The sequence below is a fragment of the Dipteris shenzhenensis genome, chromosome 2 (assembly GCF_047967505.1).
Source record: "Dipteris shenzhenensis isolate YYH24624 ecotype China chromosome 2, Dip_SZ_1.0, whole genome shotgun sequence".
NCBI classification, from domain to species: domain Eukaryota; kingdom Viridiplantae; phylum Streptophyta; class Polypodiopsida; order Gleicheniales; family Dipteridaceae; genus Dipteris; species Dipteris shenzhenensis.
Genome location: NC_141597.1, coordinates 36,021,003 through 36,047,647, shown reverse-complemented (window position 1 = coordinate 36,047,647; position 26,645 = coordinate 36,021,003).

Genomic DNA, 26,645 nt, shown 5'->3' with positions numbered 1-26,645 from the left:
TTGGACTTTATGGCATGTCAATTTTTTTCTTTGCAACAACAATGCCGGTAAGTACTTTGTGTGGTTCAGTTACTAGTCTTGTGCTTGGTTATTGTACTTAATTGTTATACTTCATCGTTTGCTTAGTCAACCATTAATGATTACTATAGTTAGTGGCTAAGGTCCAAGTGATACAACTACCACAATGGATGCGAGTTAATGTTGTGGGCCAACCTTGTATTTCCCAATAAAGTACCTAGAAAAGGAATTATCGCAGCTTTTTCTTTTAAGCAAAAGCTACTGCCTACGTGCACTTGTTCTCTCTTTTTTTTTGAAGGAAAAATTCTACACCATATTAGAGGTTCCCCAGAGAGGGGAAGATTAAGGAGCCTGTCCAGAAAGGATGTGGAGACCTACCATGTGGGTAAATGCCCTATATGTTGGGGGGATTACAAGGGAGCCCAAGTGGTAATAGTGGGCACAAGGGAAGATCTCCTCACCCATGGTAGGCCAATATGGATTTGTCCAAATTTTAAAGGCCCAAGTAGTACAATTGGTTATCTCCCTAATCTCAGTTGCTTACATTCCTAATCCAAGAGGCCCTTATTGACTCCAAACCTTACATTAATTGACTCCAAATCTTACCTAATGTAAGGACAAAGTTTTAGGCCTACTTGATACCTTTGTCATTTAGGTGGAGTGGAGGGCACACATGCACTCATGTGTATATGCATGTGTGTGTGTGTGTGTGTGTGCGCGCGCGCGCACGTGCGCATGAATGTGTGTGTATGTGGATTTGTATAAGTTGTGTATGTGTGTATGCACATTTGTGCATGCATGTTATGCATGTGTGTGTGTGTGTGTGTGTGTGTGTGTGTGTTTTACCTACTATTTCATTGAATCTAAATCTCCACTACAACATTCTTAGTCATAGCTTCGAAAGGCCCCTAGCAACCATTGTTTCATCGTGACTATATTTACATTTATGTTAATGCTTAAGGGTGCAGCAAAGAGAATCATTGAGCAAGAAGAATTCTATCTAATTACTCTAGCTGCATTTCTAATCGAGAATCCAAGAGAATAAATTCTAGCTGTATCTCTAAACGAGAATCCAAGAGAATAACTCCTTATCAATTTGCCCAATGGTAAAAACCATAACATAGTATCTAAATTCAATAAGTTACAAGGTAGTTCAATTTTCAGTTCTCATTACTAACACATATATTTCTGTAAGTGTGCATGATAGGGTCGAGAGTACTATATCTCTCATCATGAGTCTCCCAAGTGGATCCTTCAAGGTTGCCAACATCCTTTTCCACAATACCATGCCTAAGACTCTACTTGCAAATCCGATGGAGAGGTGTGCCAACTCACCTGGCACCATCACAACAAGACAAAAGTTAGAACTATTCATCCATGTTGTGGAAGCTAGGCTTCAAAGCTGACGCACAGTTGTTATCCATGTCACACCATCTAGATAAAAAAAATTCAAACCTTGGCATGTTTAATTAAACGGAAGAGTATAGAAAGACCCAAAAATAAGCAAATGGTAATCAGCCTTTACAAAGGATTCCTTTCTTAAGTAGTGACAGAAACTTATGGACAGCCATATTACAAGCTGCATATCTTCCGATACATAAGGAATCGTATTCTGACTTGAAAAAATAAGTTGCAGATCTTTGGACAAGCTAAATTTTTCCTTGTGGAAGCAAATCAATTAGACATTTGTAGAAAAAGATATACCGTTCTCAAAACAGCTAAAAGCTGCTGAATTACAGCCAATGAATCATTGCAATTAGCCTATGTTGGACAGCTGGATATACTTGCACTATTTCAGCCACATATACTTGCACTATTCCAATTCTGCCCTTAAATATCCTCGTGCCAAGATGATTAGAACCCAAAGTATTAAGAAGAGTATAGAAAGACCCAACAATAAGCAAATGGTAGTCAGTTTACAAAGGACACCCTTCTCAAGTAGTGATGGAAACTTGTGGACAACCATATTGCAAGCTGCCTATCTTCCGATACATAAGGAATCACATGTTGACTTGAACTGAGATGTTGCAGATCTTTAGACAAGCTAAAATTTTCTTTTGGAAGCAAATCAATCAGACATTTGTAGAAAAAGTTATACTTTTCTCAAAACAACTAAAAGCTGCTGTAATTACACCTAGTAAATCATTACAATTAGCCTATGTTGGACAGCCTGATATACTTGCACCATTTCACTCAGATAAACCTGCACTATTCCAATTCTGCCTTCAAATATCCTTGTGCCAGAAGGATCAGGAGATCAAAATTCTCTTAAGTGTAACTCCATGCCATAACAGTCTAGTAATCATGGTAAGAGCCATGCCACATAGAGTATAATGCTACACTATATAGCAGTTCTAGCACACTACTAGGCATGACAATGTAGAAATAGAGCACGCTTAAAGCATATCATTCAACATTGCAATGCTAAGCGTCTATCCAAGCTTGTGTACTTGAATTTCATGCACCAGTTGTGGGTAGGGGGTATCCAAATCATGAGCATATGAGTACACCATCTATTTGCATGCTCAAGCTAGATGACAATCCATGCTCAAACTGCCCATAGTCCTTAGTTTGATCAGCTCGAGTAAGGTAAACTAATAAAAGTTGTAGTGCTTGAAATCCTTTCACACAAATTGCCCATAGTCCTTAGTTTGAGTAGATCCACCAGTAAGGTAAAGTGCTAGTCTCTAGTATGCCCCAAAACCTTCACCAAAGTGCAATGACATTTAATATCACAATGGGGAAGATCAAGGAAAGGGCTATCGTAGTCTTCCCTTTTGTAGCGACAATCTAGATGCAGTGTAGCACACGGAAGTAAGGAAATGGACAAGCTATTGCAACTTGTTTAAATAGAGTTGTAGAGAAAAGGTAACAGTCGTGCTGGTCTAAAACCATGAAGCAACTAACACCGGGATGAGGTAACAGCCATGCTGGTCCAAAACCATGAAGCAACTAACACCGGGTGCGCAACGTGATAAGGCTTTTCAATTTCTAGTTTAGCATGAATCTGACTGAAAGTCGTGGACACGGCTTCATGTAGAAAGAGCTCCGAGCATGGACCTAACAGAAGGTTGAGATTCTATTGATGTAAGAGCTCAAGTAGAGAGCTCTGAGCCATAGGAGAGACATAGAAAGCTGTCGCCGTAGGAGAGCCAATTATAAGCTGTCCGCCTAGGGTCACCTAGAGGTTAACATATTGTAAACAACATGTTATCTAATTTTGTTAATTGAGTGGACAAGAAAATGGGCTGAGACCTCGAGCAAAGTTCCATCCGTTGAGACCTCTAGGAGTCAGCAAACGAATGAAAGTTGAGTGTTGTTGCACAGTAGCCTAAAAGTGGAGCCTGCCCACAAGAAGCATGGATCGTAGTTTCTCCATGCCCATGTGTGTGCTCTCTCAGCATCTCACTACACAACATAAGCTCCCATATTCCCAATAAACTAGCTAACTTTGAAAATCGAAAGCATTTCTGCATTGCCCAAATGTCAAAATGGTTGAGAAGAGTCCAACATTCCAAGTGTTGCCTACCTCTTTTCACGTGATTTATGTTTGACAGATTCTAAGTTTGTAGGCATACATGCAGCAACTAATAAGTTGGCAAATCAATGCATGTGAATGTTCATTAGGGATGATCTACAAGCTTGCAGCAGCAACATCTGTGGAGGTTTGGTGTCACGAGACCAAAAAACTCCAGAACGAACGGTGCTCTAAGTTCTCGATATGATTGAGTGCACGAGGAAAATCCTGTCCAGAGCTCTGTCTCACACCAATTGCTAGGATACTCAGACTTGTTGGGAGAAGACAGGATACATGAAGTGGTGTAGTGCAGGAAGCTTGAGTCTCAGTGCGCGGGCTTCATCTGCTTGCGTTTCATTCAAAGGCCTGAGAAGGTAAGCCTCTATTCTACCGTTGCGCTATAAGAAACACACAGAGGTGAGGACAGCTCATCGTTCTTTACAGCAACTGAGAACAGTTCATTGCTCTCTACCAAGTCGTGAAATCCAAAGCACGGACTCACCTGAAGGGTTGCTCTGCGCATCTATCCGTAGTCTGCTGTTTTCGTGGAGCTTTTCGGCCTCAATTCCTTCCTGGGCATCAAGCTAGTGTCTCCAATAGCGAGCTAGGATGTCTTCGAGTCCTCGGGTTGCGTAGAATCAGCCTCCCTCCATTTGACATGTTCACTTGTTTCCAAACGGTTGTGTTTCGTGAAGGCAAAGGAGTCATCCGTGAGGACAGAGCTATTGTGCCACATTAATTCTGATCAACAAAATTTTGCGCTTCTCCAGGGCCGAAGTAGCGAGCTCATGACTTGAACTTTCAAACGTTGAGCTCCGCGCCTTCTCAAAGTTTGTGATAGGGATTTATCTCAAAACTCTCCCATATGGAAAAAACCTCCATCCCGACTCTAGTGGCCCTTTCTCATTACTACTCCTCTTTGCACTCACCTGACCACACCCTTGCATTTAACTCCTCATGGAATGCGGTGGTCCAAGGTCCCAAGAAATTTTTGCATCACTTCTCTTTCAAAATTGAAATGCTCTAGTGGTCCAATACAAAGGGTATCCGAGGGTACACTATCCCTCTAACATGCTATGCTTGTGGATGGATGTAGGTGAGTCCAGCTACCTATCTCATCACTTCTCTTTATTTTAAATTGTTACCTCACTTGGTAGTTGTGTGAACTTCCTATGAAATTATGTAAAGGTACACTTTTGTATTGGTGCAACTAAACTCCTTGTCATTTCTTGAGCATGGATAATTACATGCTTCTCGTCATTCAGATATTCCCCCATACCCATCATCGGTTTGATGCTACAAATGTGTTTATATTAACATTAAACTTTGATCACTTACTAGTGCCCAGTATTGGGATGGATTACTCTCCCGCTCATACATGCCCAGTATTGCACACTCTTTTGAATCTAGAAGGTGGCTTGGTTCTTTGGTAAAAGCGATAACAAGCCGGGGTAAAACATCTAGTTCAAGATGTCATCCCCTAGGGGAAGTTTGGAAGGCCTCACAAAGTTTTCTCCTTGTGGCCTTGTTCTAGAGTGGTGTTTTTAACAAGATTTGGAAATGTTTTGAACTTGTGGCCAAATCTAATAAGCCGAGTCTCTATGGAGGATGAGTAAAAATTTTATATGCTACCTCATAAACAAGCCATGGAAAAGTTCTGACCTTGTGGTGAAAACTTTTCAAGTGTCTACATATGCATATATGTATGTGTGTGTGAGTGTATGTGGAAAGTTTTGATATTGTGGCAAAATCATCATGGGTTAGAAGTTTTGGTTATGAGATACTCTTCATGAGTTTGTTTCCCTTGAAAGTTTTGGCCACAAGGTCTAAACTTTCACACATCTGGTTCAAGATGTCATCTCCCAGGGGTAGTTTGGAAGGCCTCACAAAGTTTTCGCCTTGTGGACAAATCTTTGAAGTTCTCTCTCTCTCTCTCTCTCTCTCTCTCTCTCTCTCTCTCTCTCTCCCTCTCCCACTCACAAGATGAAATCCAAATTGAAATTCAAATTCAAATTGAAGTTCACATAAACGAAAAATCCTGCTTCTTAATCGATTCCAATTTGAAAAGAGTTCAAGTTTAAAATTTGAAATTCCCCCCCAAGTAAAGTTTCCCGCCTAAACTAATGAGATGTCTTTCCCATTTTCAAAAAACATTTGACCTTATGGCCAAAACTTTTTGACAATATAAAATTTTTTGTCCCTATGACTTGCACCAAGAGTTTTGGCCTCAAGGCTAAAACTTTTCCATACCCTCAAAAATTTTGGCCACAAGGCCAAAACTTCTAACTTGGATGTTTGCTTGAGAAGTTTTGACCTCAAGGCCAAAACTTTTCCAAATCCTCATGGCCAAAAGTCTCTGCTTGCATTTTCCATAAGAAGTTTTGGTCGTAACTTTTCCATACCCTATGGCCAAACATTCCATTCTTGTATCTTGTCCTTGCCCTCAAAAGCTTTGGCCACAAGCCCAAATCTCCATGCTTGAATGTTTCCTTGAGAACTTTTGGCCATAAGGCCAAAACTTTTCCACATCCTCATGGCCAAAAGTCTATGCTTGCATTTTCCCAAAAACGGTTGGCCTTAAGGCCGGGCCTTAAGGCCGTGCTGGCCTGAAGGCTAAAACTCCAAGCTTGCATTTTCCATCAAAGGTTTTAGCCTCAAGGTCAAAAGTCTTCCTCAAACTTTTCTATACCTTTTGGCCTTTTACTTCAAGGCCAAAACTTTTCCATACCTTATGGCTAAACATCCAATGCTTATATCTTGCCCTTGCCCTTAAAAGTTTTGACCACAAGGCAAAAAATCCATGCTTGGATTTTACCTGAGAAGTTTGGCCTTAAGGCCAAATCTTTTCCATACAATGTGGCCCTCAAAAGTTTTGACCACAAGGCCAAAACTCCATGCTTGGATGTTACCTGAGAAGTTTTGGCCATAGGAAGTTTTGTCCTCAAGGCCAAATCTTTTCCATTCAATGTGGCCACACAATCTATGCTTGTATCTTCTCCTTGCCTCTGTGCTTGCATATTCCATCACCCCAAGTTTTGGCCACAAGGTCAAATCTTTTCCATAATTGGTTGCCAATCAATCTATGATTGTATCTTGTCCATACCTCTATGCTTGCATTTTCCGTAAGAAGTTTTAGCCTCAAGGTCAAAACTCTTCCACAAAGTTTTCTATACCTTTTGGCTATAAGAAGTTTTGGCCTCAAGGCCAAAACTTTTCCATACCTTATGGCCAAACATTCAATGTTTGTATCTTGCCGTTGCCCTCAAAAGTTTTGACCGCAAGACCAAATCTTTTCCATACCTTTGGCTAAACAATCTATGCTTGTATCGCACTTGTATCTTGTCCTTGCCTCTATGCTTGCATTTTCCATCTGAAGTTTTGGCCACCAGGCCAAATCTTTTCCATACCTAGTAGCCAATCAATCTATGCTTGTATTTTGTCCTTACCTCTATGATTCCATTTTCCATCAAAAGTTTTAGCGTCAAGAACAAAACTCTTACACAAGCTTTTCTAAACCTTTTGGCCATAAGAAGTTATGGCCTCAAGGCCAAAACTTTTCCATACCTTGTGGCCAAACATCTAATGCTTGTATCTTGCCCTTGACCTCAAAAGTTTTGACCGCAAGGCCAAAACTCTATGCTTGGATGTTGCCCCCAGAAGTTTTGGCCATTAGAAGTTTTGGCCTCAATGCCAAATCTTTTCCATCTGAAGTTTTGGCCTCAAGGCCAAAACTCTATGCATGCATTTTCCATCAGAAGCATGCCTAAGGGTCAAAACTGTTTTCTCAAAATTTTCTATACCTTTTGGCCATAAGAAGTTATGGCCTCAAGGCCAAAACTTTTCCATACATTGTGGCCAAACATGCAATGCTTGTATCTTGTCCTTGCCGTCAAAAGTTTTGACCACAAGGCCAAAAGTTTTGGCCATTCAAGGCCAAATCTTTTCCATAAGAAGTTTTGGCCTCAAGGCCAAAAGTCAATGCTTGCATTTTCCATCAAAAGTTTTAGCCTCAAGATCAAAACTCTTACAAAAACTTTTCTAAACCTTTTGGTCATAAAACTTTTCCATACCTTGTGGCCAAACACCTAATGCTTGTATCTTGCCCTTGCCCTCAAAAGTCTTGACCACAAGGCCAAAACTCTATGCTTGGATGTTTCCCCCATAAGTTTTGGCCATCAGAAATTTTGGCCTCGATGCCAAATATTTTCCATAAGAAGTGTTGGCCTCAAGGCCAAAACTCTATGCATGCATTTTCCATCAGAAGTATTAGCCTAAGGGTCAAAACTTTTTCCTCAAATTTTTCTATACCTCTTGGCCATAAGAAGTTTCGAGCTCAAGGCCAAAACTTTTCCATACGTTGTGGCCAAAGATGCAATGCTTGTATCTTGCCCTTGCCCTCAAAAGTTTTGACCACAAGGCCAAAATTTTTAGGGCTAAACCCATGTGGTTTTAGGCCCTAACACATGGCACTCATAGTGGACTGCGTAAACCTCATCCGAAATTCCAGTGAAGAACCTCATTTCATAGTGAGTGTCATCCGCAGAATTGGCCGCCACAACCACCAGATGAGGTACTCAATGACTACTTCATTTCGGGGATGTTATGGGATGTGCGGATGGCATTGGCCACAGTGGATTGGACACAGACAACACTCGAGGTAGTCATGGCGCAAGTAGTGTGGGCGGGGGATTTGCTACATGGGAGGACATCCAACAACCGCGAATTCGCAAAGAGTAAAGCCAAAAAGAAGATGCCAAAATCTAAGAAGTCGGATGATAATGATGAAGATACAGATGTGACTAGCTTGAAAGGAAGCTCTGAAGGTACTAGCTCAAAGGAATCCAACTCGAAAGTGGAGATGAAGATCCGGAGAACATCTAAAGGGGGTAAGGGCACAGCAGTGGCTTCCAGAGAAGGATTAGTACCTAAAGGCCTGAAGGGTATTTGGTGCACTCACTGTTGTAATCCTGGTCACTTCGTAGTCGAGTGTGCTCTTAATGTGAATTGGTGCGCGATTTGCTTGACTAATACACACAACACAGTGGGATGCCACTATAATGGGCGCGGCTAGACAGTGGTTGGTTAGTAGTAGCAAGATGTGGCTGTGTCTTTTGTGCAAGAAGAGCCGCAATAGCAAGCATTTCAACTGCAACAACAGATGTTCCAACGAGGCACAAGCGGCGATGGCTGTGGAGGCAGGGGTCGTGGTCAAAATTGATCGAAAACCTGTCTATTTTGCTTGGGCGAAGGCCATTGGTAGAACGAATGCCTGGAGGCTCAGGAATGGGATCGGCAACATGCAGAGTGGCAAAAGATGTTTGAGAAAATGCCCAACATTTCGATGGTACACATTGTTGATCATGATCCGCTAGTGTGTTCGGAGATTAGTATAATCACCCGTGCTGGTACCGAGCCACGAGGATCGACTCCCAAGAACGATGACAAGCTGTAGGATTGGCGAGTCGAGGCACATGTCCGACGCCGAGTCTGTGAGTTTGTGATGAAGGAGCCACCATTGATGCCACCAACAGAGTCCACGACGACGCCCAGTGAAGCACGTAAGGTGGAGTTTGCAGAATCGGTTGTCCAATCAGAGGCGGAGACTCAAGCCAAGTTCAAGCTACACTTACTAGGGAATGGTTCGAAGGCGATCGAAGAAACTCCATTGTTGGTCGCAAACCAAGCTAAGAGGCGGGCAAATTCTCCGTAAAGGGAGCCGAGGTTGGAGTGCATTCTGGAATATTGCTTAACCTGGTTTTGGGATTCCATTGGCAATTGTTGCATGCCCTGCACATGGAGTCTAAACCAGAAGAGGTGGAGCTATGCCAAGCTGATTCATGCCCAGTTACGTCAGTCCCTTTGACCGACATGAGAATTTTGGTTATATCTGCAAAGACACAAGGGCAGACTTTTGCTAAGGTGCTAGTAGATGGCAGATCAAGGGTCAATATCATCACTTTGAAGACCTGCCAAGAAATGGGATGGATGTCCTAGGAGCTGGCGCCATTCTTAGTCTACATGGCTTATCAACGCCAAGTTCGACCACTTGGAATCTTATGGGTTGTTGTTTTGGAGGTCGCGAGTATTCCATTCGTGGTTTCCTTTGTGGTGCTCAGAGTATAGCATCCTCTTGGGTAGGCCTTGGTTGCGGCAAGCAAAGGTCAAGAAAAATTGGTAGCAGAACATCATTTCAGTGCGAAGAGGAAAGAAGAAAGTGTGGGTCACAATGGGAGTGGTAGCACCTTTGGCAGATGTGGTACGACCTGTGTTGGTCGAGATGGTGAACATGGCAAACGGATTGGAGGATGATGAGGAGGAAGCCTTTCTCAAAGCAAATCCAGAGTTAGTTCCTATCTTCACCATCGAAGTGGAAGGCATTATGGAAAGTTACATGCATCAAAGTCTTCTAGCGGGTGTGGCCAGCACAATTTTAAAGGAGGCAACTGAGCCCCAGCAAGTAGCAGTGGATATGGATCTATGAGATCTCCTGCAGCAGGAGAGAGAATTCAAAGAACAGATGAGCCGAATCACATAAGTCCAGGAAGATGCTCAGGATATGGTTTATCTAGGAGAGGATGGAGCATCAAAACTAGTCAAAATCAGCACATTCTTGACAGCTGAATTTTGCAATGAATTGATTGCCCTCTTGCGGGATTTTTCTGATGTGTTTGCCTGGAATTATGTGGATATTAAGGGTCTGGATCTAAAATTTTACCAGCATCGAGTCAACCTCAAGCCAGATGTAACAAAGATACAGAGGTATCATATGAATCCGCACGTGGCCAAGCAAGTGCATGAAGAATTGGAGCACCTGCTATAGGTGGGATTCATCGCACCGATTGAGAATCCGTAGTGGATTTCCCCAATTGTCATTGTGCCAAAGAAAAATAATAAATTGTGGATTTGTGTCGACTACCGCGAGCTGAATGTGGCCACTGTACCTGATCCATTTCCCTTACTATACATGGATTCTATGCTAGACAAAGTGCTGCGGCATGAGGTGTACTCTTTCTTGGATGGATATAACGGGTACAACCAAATCCGAATGGCTCTGGAAGACCAGTCCAAAACAATGTTCATAACATGAGGGGGGGTCTATTCTACACAGTCATGTGGTTTGGATTGCAGAATGCTCCCTCGACTTTTCAGCGAGCAATGCAGGAGATTTTCGGCTCTTATTTGACAAATTTCATGCGGATTTTCCTGGATGACCTCAGTGTGTTCGGAACTTTCACTGAGCACGTGGAGCATTTGCAGAAGTGTTTTTAACGATACAAGGAAGTCTCCTTCAGTCTGAATCCTATGAAATGTGCATTCACAATCCACAGCGGCCAACTCCTGGGGCATGTGATCTCGGCGGAAGGAATTGCGGTGGATCCGGACAAAGTGGCAGCAACTATGCAAGCCCTGGTGCCAATAACACCTAAGGAGTGCTTGAGGTTCTTGGGCCAAATTTAATGGCAGGGCAAACATTTGCAGTTTCTAGCTCACATGGAGATTCCCTTGAATGCATTGGTTCATGTGGAACCGAAGGCATTTGTGTGAACCGCAGAGTGTGACAAAGCGTATCGACAACTCAAGATTCAGCTTTCCAGAGCACCGATGCTTGTGTCTCCGGATTGGGAGAAGAATTTTCATGTGTTTGTGGATGCCTCCAAAAGAGCTATTGGGAGTGTCTTGATGCAAGAAGATGCAGATAAATGGTATCGCCCAGTCTACTATGCAAGTCGACAGCTTTCAACAGCCGAAAAGAGTTACTTGGTCATAGAGCGACAAGGACTGGGCATGATCTATTCTATCAAGGAATTCCGGTTGACCTTTTGTATTCCATGTTGATCATTCCGCATTGTTGTATTTGGTAAAATAGCAAAGTCTTATGGGCCGATTGGCACGATGGGTGTTGTTATTGCAGGAATATGTTTTTGATGTGATTCATAGGCTGGGCTCGCAGCATGCGGTGGTAGATTACCTATCTTGACTGGAGTCTGGAGAAATGCCAACGGGAGTAGAGGATGAGTTTCTTGATGCAAAGCTAGCAGTGATTTTTCGGTCAGATCCGATCACGGCAGATGCCAAGTCATTCTAAAAGGACCATGGTCATGGTATGATGAGATGCTCTCGTTCGTATCTATTGGCATCATGCCCAAGTACATGAATAGAGACCAGAGGAAACATTTGGCATTGCAGAGCTGATCCTTTGAAGTAGTTCTCGGCCAGTTGTACCGGCAACACTTGACAGAGGCATTGTTGCGGTGTGTTCCATCTCATGACAGGAGGCAATGCTAATGGAAGCCCATTGTGGGGTTTCGAGTGGCCATTTTGTGGGCAAAGTCACCGCAAAGAAAGTTTTGCAGGCAGGTTTATGGTGGCTAACCATGCAGAAGGATGCCAGATGGTTTTCAAAAAGTTGCGACCTTTGCCAACGGTTGGGCCAACCCATTGATCAAGATTACATGCCACTTAAACCCATATTACCTTTGGAGCCATTTCAGAAGTGGGGCTTGGATTTCATGGGTCCATTCAAGCCTGCAGCTGCCCACACAAGGAATTGTTACACTCTGGTAGCCATGGATTATTGTACCAAATGGGTGGAATCTTGGGATTTTCGAGACAATACCGTAAAGTGAATCACAAAATGCCTATACCGCGATGTGTTCACTTGGTTCAGGTGCCCAATTGAGATTGTCAATGACAGGGGGACTCACTTTGTCAATAAGTTCATCAAGCAGATGAATTCTTTTTATATGGTGATTCACAAGAAGTCTTGCCCCTATTATCCGTAGGCTAATGGCAGAGTCTACAAATCATACTTTCAAGTGGATTATGTCGCTGTTATGCATAGGAGCATGTAACAATGCCATTTATTTCAAGAGCAAGCAACAAGTCAACCAGAACAAAATTCCTACTTTGGCATGGCCTATGCAGAAACTAAATGACCAAATCCAAGAGGTGCAATGCTTTCATATCTTGAAGAAAGACTAGTTGTGCTCCAAGTGACATTCAATTATAAATGTCACCACTGGCACTGAAAATGTTCAAACTGTGCTTCCACAACAACTAGATGATAGAATGACCATAGGAATTGCGATAAAAAATAAATTGTATAAGCAAGAAGATGTGACCATATTGCACCCTTGGCTCCCACATTTCTAGCTCAAAACACAAGCACATCAAAATAGTGAGACGACATACAACGACTGCTTGCAAACAATCAAATGTAGGGGAACAAGAAGATGAAAATGATGATCCATTTATAGATTCATTAGTACATGGCCACATAGATGCAAATGAAATTTTTTATAGAGCCTCAAGTGTCATAGCCGTTGCACCTAGTGAGAACAAAAAACGTTTAGGTATAAACAAATACAAATACTACAAAGATTGAAACTACCCAACATTGTTTTTGGCCAATCGAGACACGAGCCGCATGCTTCAAATCCTAAGCTACCAAAACGTTGCACAATGGGAGATAATGCAGGAGGACCGGTGCTTTGCAATGCATATTCGAAAATCTTTTCTTCAAAGCAACAAAATTACTAATTCATCTCATTATAGGTTTAGTGTGGATCCGGATGCAAAAAGCACAATCACACAGTAGAGCTTTAACTATTGTAGATGTTTAAACTAAACCCAACCTGAATTCATTTTTACAATCAGATGTGGGTTATCAAGAGCTTGAAAGCATTAGAACATCTCCTTACTAATTGGAAAGCCAATTCAAAAAATGATTTGAGGTGATTTGCCACACCTAGTCCCCCCAACATTCTTCGTGACATTCACAAGCAAGAAAGTAATTGAGTAGCATTAAAAAATGTATTGAAAAAGTTGTGCATGATAGAAACACGACACTATTGATGAAAACAACCCAGTCCATCAACTTGTACACGATGATCCGATGACATGTGCATGTTATTACAATCAATGTATTAGAGCATTAAGGAAACTCCTAAAATCTGATAGTCGGATTTTTGGACAAGCACAAGATTTTTACTTTGCAACTAAATTTCAAAATCATGGGAGAAAGCATGACAATGGTTTGCGATGGATTAGAAACACTCCTACTTACAACCAGGAACCATATGAAGTTGTTATATATTTTGTTGACCAATACATATCCTATGAGCTCACCTTACTCCATTAATCTGGAAGCATTTGCAATATTTTATGAAGTTTTAGGATAGCAATGTGTTGTTGCAATGGTGCTGTATTTATAAACTGTGTTGTTTTGGAGGCATGGTGCAATGGTACCAAGTGTACTTGCTTGCTGCCCTGACATTTGTTAAGAATGTAGCCCCCATTTTTTTGATGCAGTCAACAACGTTGCTCTTGTCATCATTTTCTTATTATGTCATGAAATGACTTGGTTATTGTGTTATCTACTTTTGTAAGGTAGATGTGCAGTATGCCGTTGTTGCATATGGATCTAGTATAAATTAAGCATCAATATTTGTAGCCCATAATGGTGCTAGTAATTTGGGAAATGGGTTTGTCCAAGCATCTCTAATGGCTTTCTTTTCAAGAAGAGCATTGGTCGCTTTAAGTTGGATCTCAAAAATAAGATGTATTCTTCTTTGGTAAGTTGCAATTTCACTAACAATTACTCTAAGCTTTGCAATGGAGTCAGGATTGTATTGTTTAGCTCTTGTATAATTTAGTGAGGGTGATATTACTATAACAATTTTTTTGCTCTAGAGGCTATAGGATAGTTTTTTTGTCCATTGGTGGTAATGGAAAATGGAACCTGCATATTGCTCTCCCCTTCTTTCTACATGTACGTGTATGTCTATGACATTGTGCTACCTATAAACTGATATAATGTGCACTTCAAATAGTGACCAATACATGGCAAGGCCAAAGACACTTGCAAATAGTAACTTTTTCTTTGTGGTGTACTTTCCTGTTGTCACATTCTTTATTACATATAGAGAAGGGCGCCCATCATTTAATAGAGAACACATTTCATATTTGATATGTTCATGGTCATTGTAAAATGTTAATTGCAAAGAAAAGAAGTAAGTGAGGGGGGAAAAAAAGAGAGAGAATGGTAAAAACAAAAGAAATTGAAATAGTTAGTCAATAATTAGAGAGGAAAGGACAATATAAGAAGCAAGGAAATTGATGCCATACAATGAGTACTTAAAATTGTGTAGTCATTTGCATCTATTCCATCAGCAAGTTTTAGATAGTGAGTTGAAAATCTTTCACTTTTGTGTGTTTCAGCACCTTCCAAAATCACAACAACTGCAATTGTAGCAGTTGGGTATGGGTCTACAGTTTGCAATAGCTCTGCTATTGATGCATTTTCATAAAATCTCAATTCAATTCCTCATCTTGGCAACAGTGTAATAAGTGTTCTGCTTGTTATTTTTAATGTAAAACTTAAATCACCTTTGTCCCATTCGACTTTTTTCTTAGAAATCCAAAAATTCTCAATTTTTACGTAGCTCACTGGTCTTATTAATTCCTTGTGTTTAGCAATGAGGTCCTTATCTAGTTGCAATGTAATTATGGTAAGACCATCTTTGTCAGTTAAGTCTTCTCTTATGTTGGAGTACGATGAGTTTTTATTTTTGTCATATGTTCCATAATGATTTAACGACAAGCCTTCAAACATGACACTTTGCATGTTTTGAATTATATCCTATATCCTTATAACTTGCAACTTGGAAGCTTATCTTTTTTGTGATTTGCTACTTGGCATTGTGTAACCAATTTTTGTTCTTACATTAGCTGAATTGAAAGTTGTCATTTTGGTGGTTGTTTTTCTAGATTGGCTATTGATATTTTCTCTAATATTGTTGGCACTTCTTTCCCACTAGTAGACATCTTTGAGCACCACACAAATACAATTTGTCTGCATCATGTTGATAGTTAATATATTTTAATTAAAAACATCTATTTTATGACCCTTCACACCAACTATTGATGGCAAGATAGAATGAACATTCATGTGGAACAAAAGGATTTATTTATAATATCTCAACAGTAAATACACTGAGCAACTCATATATTAATAGCAAATTTCAATATTGTTCGAAGTTGAGTTTTATTTTCTTGTTGTTGCATAACAAGCATACAAAATTACATCAGTTAATAGTCTTAATGCATTGCCAATACAAGTAAGGCCCCAGCTTTATCCATATAAGGTAAGCAAACAATACTAGTTAAAGCTCTCTATGTATGCCTATTAAACTTCACTACTACCATAAATCATGGAAACCAAGTTTCCTACATAGCTCCATGCTCTCCTCATAGTCAACGTCTTTGCAAATGACATTGCTGGGTCCAAAATCACTGGCACTCCTCTCTAGTTGCACTATCCTTTCCATTAACATATCCACCAACAATGGAGCCATAAATTGGTATCGTGGCTTCCTCATAGTGTCATTCACTAATACCCACACAATTTTTATTGTTCCCCACAAAACCCCATGCCCATTTATTTATGTGCTTGCATAAACATTGTGAATGTAAGATTAAATGCAAATTGACTAGATCATCCCTAACTCCTAGTAATGCAAATATTAGAGTGACTTACAGTGGCGAAGTATAGTTTACAACATGAGTGTTTATTTGCATAAGAAGACATTCTATAATAGTAGGTCAACTCTTTTCCCTTCTACACGTGCTTTTTCCCTCTTGCTTTTCCCTCTCATATAGGATACAACTACTCTTTCCCCTCCTACAACTATTGTTTTCCAAACAGGTAAGGTTTGGAACACAGTGACACAAGATAGCAGTGTTGTGAGCTTTAGATAGAATAATATTATTAGAAATAGGTGTTTGTATTTCAAATTGTATTACAAAGAGGCTTCATAGCCTGTTTCTCTTCTTCTTCAGCTCTAATACACCAATAATAGGGTCTTTGAATCCTCGACTAAGTTCTTAAAAAGACCGCTATGCTATTTGGAATCTCACATTAAACTCCTAAGTTTTTATAATCTCATGTACAACACATTCGAATGGATCACGTAGGTTGCCTTGGGTCAATACTATGAGTTCTCCATGCCTTCTTTTTCCAAATGGATGGATTCTCCATTCCTGCTTGCTATTGCACACATGAAGGAACATCATTTTAGAAATTCAAACTTAAATCGATGTAATGCATCATGTGAATTCTTCTTTTTCAATCAACTTTTGAGCTTCAAGAATTACATTAGCAGCATCACAACATATTGGAATGGATCACGTAGGTTGCCTTGGGTTAATACTATGAATTCTCCATGCCTTCTTGTTCCAAATGGATGGATTCTCCATTCCTGCTTGCTACTGCACACATGAATTAACATCATTTTAGAAATTTAAATTTAAATAGATGTAATGCATCATGTGAATTCTTCTTCTTCAATCAACTTTTGAGCTACAAGAATTACATTAGCACCATCATGAGCTCCAGGAATCTCCTTTGCATCACCATCCCCTTCAAGTCCTGCATCACCTCCAAAACAACTTGCTCATGCATGACTTTGTGTCTTTCCCTTAGTTGTTCTTTTTGGAACTTCATGGAGGATGATATGAGAATGGTGGGCATGGATGATATGGAGGAGGTTGATGTGAAGCTCTCGAATGATGATTCATCAACACTGGTGGACAAAGCGAAGTATAGAAGGCTTGTGGGCAGTTTGATTTACTTGTGCAACACACGGCCAGACATCAGTTTTGCGACTGGTGTACTAAGCAGGTTTTCCAACAAGCTCCGGGAGAACCATTGGAGGGCAGGGATGCAGATGCTGAAATACATCAAAGGCATACTTAATTATGGCATCACCTATACCAAGGGCAACATCTTGACCGGATTCTATGACTTAAATTGGGTAGGAGACGCGGACAGCACGAGATCAGTGATAGGTTATTGCTTCTCACTTGGATCTAGAGCTGTGTCATGGCTCAGAAAGAAGCAACCTACAGTTTCTCTTTCTTCTACTGAGAACACAGTATTAGATAAAGTAGGACAAAAGTTGCATTTTGGGAATTTTGAAATTGGGTGGATTTCATTAAAATTGGGAAAGGATTCATTAAATTTGGGAAAATTTCCATTGATTGTGGGAATTTTACCAATATTGAATAAGCTAATATTTGGAATTCCAATGATTATGAAAAACTTCATTGGTTGTGAAACAGTTCATTGCGTATAAAAATCGGAATAAAGCATTTGTGGCAAAGTTTGAAAATCATGTATTTGGTGGTGTTAATAAACACCGTCTAGGGACAACATGTATATTTTACTTGAGGTGTTAATAAACACAGTTGGTGGTGTTAACAAACACCATGCATAGTGAGTTCCACTAGAAACAAAGCAGTTGTTAGTGAAGGTCAGCTTCTGAAAATTATCATATTAATAATATGCAAATACCCATTGACAAGATAACAACAATTGAGAAACATCACATGAGAACACACCTTACAATGGAAGTTTGGGAGATTAAGAGGGAGGAAATCGACACCATTTTCTATGCTCTGATACCAAGCAAGCTCTCCTGTGCTTTGATACATACGCTTTGTGGAATCTTGATCTTCTTGGGTCTATTTATGGATTTTGATGTCCATGACCAGACAATTGCATCAATACACTCCCATACCTGTGGATCCAACCTATTCTCTACCCAATACTTGTTCCAACAATCAACATAGGCATCTGCATCACTGAGCCCCTTTCTCTTAACTGATGGTGCCCAATACTGAATTAATAATTTCTTGAAATTAGGAGAAGCAACATCCATCTCAGCACTTGATATGGCAACCCCAAGCCATATGGGGTATATAGGATCTGATGGCCTCACCAAGACGAAGTCACCTTGCTTAACATCCACCATTGGTCTAAACTCTTCCCTCGGCTTACCTTTTAGAGGCCCACAATAGTGATCATTCCATTCCTCATAGCCTTGGAAATCATTAATGCAAGCATCTATATCATCCTCCTCATCAGGAGATTGTGTTCTTGGCCAAAACTCTCTGTACACTCCTATCTCTGAGATGTTTTCCTGTTCGAGCTCACCGATCATGGTTTTCCAATAGTCTATCAGTGGCCTAATGTAGGACTCATAGGATGCATTCTTTCCACTTGCACATCTCTCCCAAAACTTAATGTAATCCTTTATCCCTGATATTACTTGCAAGTGATCTCTCACAAATGCAGCCATTGGCAGTATATCCGGACAACCTGTTGGCAACAATGATCGACCCTCACTATCTTTCTTCCATAGCTCAATTCCCCCTTCAATGGGCATCCAATTCGGCGATTTTGGATGCACCTTGTACTGCATCATTGGTCTGTCACCTTGCATATTGTAATGGCTTTGCATGTCCAACTAGCATTTCTTGCCCATCACATAGGTAGCCATCCACATAATCCTTGAAGTTAGGAACCCGTGTAAGAACAAATGGTGCCGGTGAAGATGATGTACATTTTTTGAATGTATCCATCAGATGCGGGAAAGTGAATGTTTGTCCCACCCGCAAGCTCTCAGAAAACCTGCTGAACATTGCATCAATGTCCTCATGTGTGTGCCCTACCATCAAGAAGCCCAATTGATCTATCTTGAAAATGCCCCTTGCTACAAGAAGAGAAAGGTATGCAAACAAGTATCTATTTTTGTTCTCAGACCCACAATTATCTAGTTGGAGTAGCAAGTTCTCTGGCAACTTTTGGAATGGTGGCTCAATAGCAACACTCTCCTCTAAAGAGGGTGGGTTTTCTCTTGTATTTGATGGAAAAAAATTCATACATGTGTCTGTAGCCCTTGCAATGGAAGTTGTCATGGCCTCCGTGATAGACTTCGGGTCACTTTCCGATACAGTTTCTAGATTTGCATCTGTGCTCGTGACATCTACATTTTCAGACAAGCTAGCTCCACTTGTGGAAACATGTGCACCTTTAGAACTGTAATGGGAGTCCAAAGCGTTTCTTGAACATAGAGCATTCAAAAGGCGAGCATTGCTTCTAGGAATCCCATTGGTAGCAAGGTCTCCAAGGTCATGCATATCCATCCTCTCGAGGTTGCGCAAACAAATTGAGAGCGATCCAATCGTCAGGTTGGGATCAGATGGCCACAAACCATTGAGGATGAAGTGTCCATAATGACCGTTTCCATGCCCATGGGTAATCATTCCAATGAGTGAAACTTGTAATTGCCATGTAGAATCAGTGTCCTTGGACCTCACCCGAAGTCTTGGAATTGCCGTCTTTTTTTGGTCCATCTTATCATGGATTATGCATACATACTTTTTTGGATCCACCATCTCGGAGTACCTACGCCATGCATAGTATAAGTTCCTACAACTTTGTTGCTATATCATATGCATCTTTCTCTCTTCCATCAGCAAATTGCGCTCATCTTGACTTTTTGTGGCTACTAATTGAGCCTTGATTTGGCTGCACAAGCTACATTTAGAGAATTCCCTCGTCTTAGCAAGGGCTACATTTTTTAAGTATGATTTCCAAATCCTGCCAAATGTGGATGTGGATAGGCTCTGGTAACCACGTTGATTAAGTGAAGTGTTGACTTCACGTAGGATGTCTATCTTCTTATACACTTCAGGTATCACTTGCTATGTCTCTCTAGAACCATCCTGCATGGTTCTACTCTTGTGAGGCATATGCTCTGTGCTATTATCCACAAAGTGTTGAATGAGAGCCCTTCCCATACCTATGTGCTCCTTGCTCCTCCTCATAATCCCTAAATTGCCATGCACATATCGCTGCACACCACTCTCAAATTGCTCCCTGTATCGATAAAATGATGTCCTTGGAATTCCATGCATCTCATACCATGCTCTACAACAGACATCCCGACCATTTATCTTGAAGTTGTAGCATATCCTCCCTCTGTAGTCATGATGCCAAGTCGTTGACAACACATCGTATATAAAGTTTGTATGAGACTCGAAGGAGCTGCCCCAAAAGTTCTTCCTTAGATTCATTAAGAGATCTCGCTCTGCATGTTGGCAACACCTACTCCCACAACAATCGATGGAAGAAACCTGCTGCACCGAATCTAGTGACATTTTGTACATTGGTGTTGGAGGCTCTCTTTGTTTAGGCACCCTGTTAATGAAAGTGTACCTTCTTTTCTTTGATGTTGGATCATCCCTTTTCAACATTTGATCATTGACCAACTCATCTATACCAGCAACGTGGTCCATGGGCACATATTGTTGCAATGGGCTTCCTTCAAGTAAGGTAATCTGCTTGATGGGCCACTTTACTAGGCTGAGAGAGCCGACATCTTGCATAGAAGACCCTAAGTCACTTCCTCTAATTTGTTCTTTCTTTTCAATACCCACACCAATGCAATCGTTACCCAATAGGTCAAAGTTTATAGAGTCTCCCGGGAAAACATATAAGATCACACCTTCCCCCACGGTCTTTGTTTTGCTCTCATCCCATAAGACAACTTTTTTCTCCTTCCAAGATTCACAAATGAAATTGTCAGTTTCCAATGAAGAAACTGGCATTGCCTCAACATAAGGTCGCTCAGGCTCACTTGGTGTAGCTTCTTCAGTTACCGCATCATCTAAAGAATCACCAACATGTTTTAGAGAGCCCTTAGGCCACTTGACAACGCTCCAAATTGCCTCACCAACAAGCACTGCATCCATAGTGGGAAATGGCAAGAGCATTTCACTATTGATAGACTTCTCCACTATCACCGATACATTTTCTGTCCCAATCTTCATACCACTACAATAGGCCTCCAGATCTATTGCACACACTCCACCAATTCAAACCACTTCATTCCCCACCATCATCATGACCTTGTCCCCGCTTCTAATAGCCATCCTCTGTCATTACGATTACGGAGAATTAAGTATGAACAAATTACAACCAAAGAATTTCATAAGACCATCAAACATGTCAATCTAGAGGGGAAGAATGGCATTGGTGCAAATCTCTAGAATGCATGAGTGAGTCTATACAAAATTTTCATGAAAGCATGAATTATTTCCCTAAAAATTTTAGCAATTTCATAAAACTTTTTCTAAAGCATGAATTATTTTCACCATCTTTGAAAAGGGGAATGGCACCAGTGCGATTCTCCCCATGCATTGACTTGAGAAAAACATTTTTCTTCATAAGAGGAGAACAGACTAGTGCCATTCTTCCTTTGGAAGACAAAATTTTGACTTGGGACTTTGCCTTGGGCGAATGCCAATGGTGCCATGCTCCCTTTGCAAAGCCAAAATTTTATATTAGGACATTGCAATGGGAGAATGGCACTGGTGCCATTCTCCCTTTATGAAGGCAAACTTTGAATCAAGACATTGCATTGGGAGACTGGCACTGGTGCCATTTTCCCTTTGCAAAGCCAAGATTCTGAATCGTGACATTGCAATGGGAGAATGGCACTAGTGCCATACTGTCTTTGTGAAGTAGAAATTTTGAATCACGACATTGCATGGGGAGAATGGCACAGCCAAAGTTTTGAGTCGGGACATTGCAACGGGAGAATGGCAGTGGTGCAAATTTAAAATTTAAAATTTTTGGCTTTGTAATAGGAAAGTGGAGAATGGCACTAGTGCCATTCTCCCAATGGAATGTCCTGATTCAAAATTTTGGCTTCACAAAGGTAGAATGGCACCGGTGCCATTCTCCCATTGGAATTAGTGGAATGTCAATCTATAGGCTTAGTTTGTCTAGATTACCACTAGCGGAGAATGGCAGTGATGCCAATCTCATTCTGGCAACTACATAATGACACTGAGATCATCAAACTCACATGTGGAATGGAATCGGACACCACTCTCCTATGATCACAGTCTCTGCTCTGTAGAGTTCATATGGATTTGTGTCAATCTCTGTGGAGAATGGCAGTGGTGCCAATCTCATACCATGACCTAAAAACATGCACAAGGAATCCTAAACTCACATGTGCATTTGCACTTTTGCCATTATCCTACTGTAGCCAATAAAATTAGTGGAATGTCAATCTACAGGTTTCGTTTCCCTAGATTACCACTAGCGGAGAATGGGAGTGATGCCAATCTCATGCTGGCACCTACATAATGACACTAAGATCATCAAACTCACATGTGGAATGGAATAGGACACTACTCTCTTATGATCACTGGAAGGAGGGTAAACATTTGTACAAGTGGAGAATGGCAGTGGTGGCAATCTCTTATTAGGCCCTAAGAAATGGCATTGAGAAGCCTAAACTCACATGTGTAGAGATCATATGGATTTGTGTCAATATCTGTGGAGAATGCCACCAGTGGAGAATGGCAGTGGTGCCAATCTCATACCATGACCTGAAAACATGCACTTTTGCCATTATCCTACTGTGCATTCTTCTATGCAGTGATCACTGTCTCCACTGTGTAGAGATCATATGGAATCCTAAACTCACATTTGGATTGGCACTTTTGCCATTATCCAACTGTAGCCAATTAAATTAGTGGAATGTCAATCTATAGGTTCAATTTGTCTAGATTACCACTAGCGGAGAATGGCAGTGATGCCGATCTCATGCTTGCCCTAAGAAATGGCATTGAGAATCATAAACTCACATGTGCATTCTTCTATGTAGTGATCACTATCTCCGCTGTGTAGAGATCATATGGAATTCTGTCAATCTCTGTGGAGAATGGTAGTGATGCCAATCTCATACCATGAACTGAAAACATGCACAAGGAATTCTAAACTCACATGTGCATTGGCACTTTTGCCATTATCCTACTGCAACCAATAAAATTAGTGTTATGTCAATCTATAAATTCAGTTTGTCTAGATTACCAGTAGTGGAGAATGGCAGTGATGCCAATCTAAACTCACATGTGCATTGGCACTTTTGCCACTATCCTACTGCAGCCAATAAAATTAGTGGAATATAGGTTCAGTTTGTCTATATTACCACTAGCGAAGAATGGCAGTGATGCCATTCTCCCAATGGAATGTCTTGATTCAAAATTTTGGCTTCACAAAGGTAGAATGGCACCAGTGCCATTCTCCCATTGGAATGAGTGGAATGTCAATCTATAGGTTTAGTTTGTCTAGATTACCACTAGCGGAGAATGGCAGTGATGCCAATCTCATGCTGGCAACTACATAATGACATTGAGATCATCAAACTCACATGTGGAATGGAATCGGACACCACTCTCCTATGATCACAGTCTCCGCTCTGTAGAGTTCATATGGATTTGTGTCAATCTCTGTGGAGAATGGCAGTGGTGCCAATCTCATACCATGACCTGAAAACATGCACAAGGAATCCGAAACTCACATGTGCATTTGCACTTTTGCCATTATCCTACTATAGCCAATAAAATTTGTGGAATGTCAATCTACAGGTTTAGTTCGCCTAGATTACCACTAGCGGAGAATGGCAGTGATGCCAATCTCATGCTGGCACCTACATAATGACACTGAGATCATCAAACTCACATGTGCCATTTTGACTCTGTGAAGCCAAAACTTTGAATCTGGGAGATTGGCACTAGTGCCATTTCCCCTTTGCACAACCAAGATTTGATTCGGGAAATCACAATGGGGGAATGGCACTGGTGCCATTCCCCCTTTGCAAAGCCAACGTTTTGAATTGGGACATTGCAATGGGAGAATGGAAGTGGAGCAAATTTAGAAATTTTTAGCTTTGCAAAATGGGGAGATTGGAGGATGGCAGTAGTGCCATTCTCCCATTGCAATGCCAGAACTTGAGACCATAGACTTTGTGTGTGTGTGTGTGTGTGAGTGTGTGAACGTGGTATTCATTTGAAACCATACATTATTTTACTTCCATTTATTCATATATGTGGTAAAGTTGATCGATATTACTTTATGAAACCTAGCTCGTTATGTGAGTTTATCCATGTTAGTTTGGTTATGCTAGGTTGGTTAAGTCACAAATTTTTATGTTAGAGTATGTTTTTCTTGATCAAGGTCCAAGTAATGTAAAATTTTAAGGTATAGATTGAATTAGTTGACGAGAATGTGATTTTTCTCCATGTTAAAAAAATTGTAATCATGCTCATCATTAGATTGCAAGCTATGGATTTTTTTAAAGGAAGATGAGAATAGGTTAAATAAAAGGCATGAGGACAATGTAAAAAATGAAGAAAATGAGTGTGGACAATGTAAAATAGAAATAAAAGAAATGCATACGTTAGATATGTTAAATGAAAGAAATAAAATAAATGTTAGATATGTCCCAATTCCTCCATTAGTTGGCTAATTGGTGTTTATACTAAAAAGCAACTTGAAAAGCATATACTAAAAACTTTGAAACAGATCGTCTATCACAAAATAGGAATTGCCTTCATTTATCAATGATGTTAACATCAATGAAAGCTTTGTTGGGAAATTCTTTGTAGCCACTAATGGCTTTGTACTTCTTTTGAGTGTGTGCTTGTTTGATCTTAAGGTTTAGCATATCTGCTTTAGTGTCATAATAGAGAATAAATATGGGATCATTATGATGTCTAAGATCAGGTGTGTGATTTGGCTTTATAATACTCATGTTTTCCAAGTTATGACCACATGGTGGTTCACAAAATAAGGAGTGTGATTTGGCTTTAAGATACTCATCTTTTCAAGTTAAGATCACGTGTTTGTTGTTGTACAACTAGTGTGATTTGGTTCTATGATACTCATTACTACATTATTCAAAAAAGGCAATTGCTAGAGAACATGGAAGCAACATATACTTCGATGGTGATAAGTATCTTGATAATCGATGTAGCTTTAAGGTGTGCTTGCAACTCAACGAGCTTGCAGGTGATAAAAGATAGCATGTACACTCTTGCACACAAAATTAAGTGCTTCCAAGCTCTGATTGGAAAAAAGTGCTTCCCTAGAAATGTGTCAAGACTTATCACAGGATTACATGTTGAAGCATGTGCTGCTTAGAATGCAGATGCAAGGAATGGGAAATTGCCAAAGAAAGTCTTGCAAGTATTTACTTGGAAAACATCTTAAGGCACTTTAGTGCAGGTTCAGTTTTTAGTTGCTCAAGCTTCATCCCTATGGTGAAAGCCTTGCTATTCAGAGAATGTGTCTCTCAATTAGAACTCTCTATGAAGGTGCTTCCAAGATAATAAAAAAGCAAGGAGCTATGAAAAACTATAACAAAGAGCTCTCAAGTAATAGGACCTCCAACAACTTGAGCTATACAAAGAAAGACTATGTAGTGTGAAAGGATCTTGATAGATACTTCCAAAACTTGAAAGAAATCACAAACTAAGGCATTCTCACAATTTTTAAAGAGTTATAAAACTTGAATAAAAGTAACAGCAAAGGGATCGCAATAAGGGCAAATTATAGGCTGGGCAATTTTGATGAAAAGCAAAAGCTTGAAGTAAAAAATTGTTGAATCTGGTTTTTAATGAAAAGCAAAAGGTTAGAAAGGTAAAAAATTGAAATACCCTAATACCTTCTCTATCATGATTGTGCTCGTTGCCCTATGTTGATCGACCTTCTCTCGTGGGGATTTGCACTCTCGTGAGCCGCTCTCGTGAGCAACGACATGCAGGCTTGCTACTTCTCTTGTGCCAATGTCCCACAGAAAGCTACGCCATCAATCAATTGGATCGATTGGTCAATGAGCTGCACCGCTTGAGCCATACGGTCCGTGCTTTTGGAGATCGAGTCTTCAACGCTTGAGCTCTTCAACCATTACGCTTGAGCTCTTCAAGGTACTCTCCCGCCCGAGCTCTTCATCTTGCGTGATTTCTGTTCGGAACATCTTGCATGGAGTCAACCAAACAACGGGAGCTTTGCCTCCTCAGATCAGTCGCCTAAGCAAAGAGACGATGAAGAAGAAGAAGACGGTAGAAAAAACGCTTGTTACTCACTCTTATTCTCGTTCTCGTTCTTGTTCTCACTCTTGTTCTCTCGTTCAACCGATTCTTTCAAGTCCTTCAACCACCTCTTTGGTCACAACAATCTCAGTGGTAAAATCCCACAAGAGGACTTCACAAAGTCACCGGCCTTAAAAGGGACTTCACAAAGTCGATTCTGCCCCTGCCTCTGAGAGCTGTGGTGAGTAAAACTCTGAGACTCCTCTCCAATTCTGCTAAATTGAAATGAGTTGTTTGGAATGAATAGAAAGTGAATGAGGGAAAGGCATCAATTGAAATGAGAGAAAAGGTCTTGATTTGTCTGAAATGTAGATTG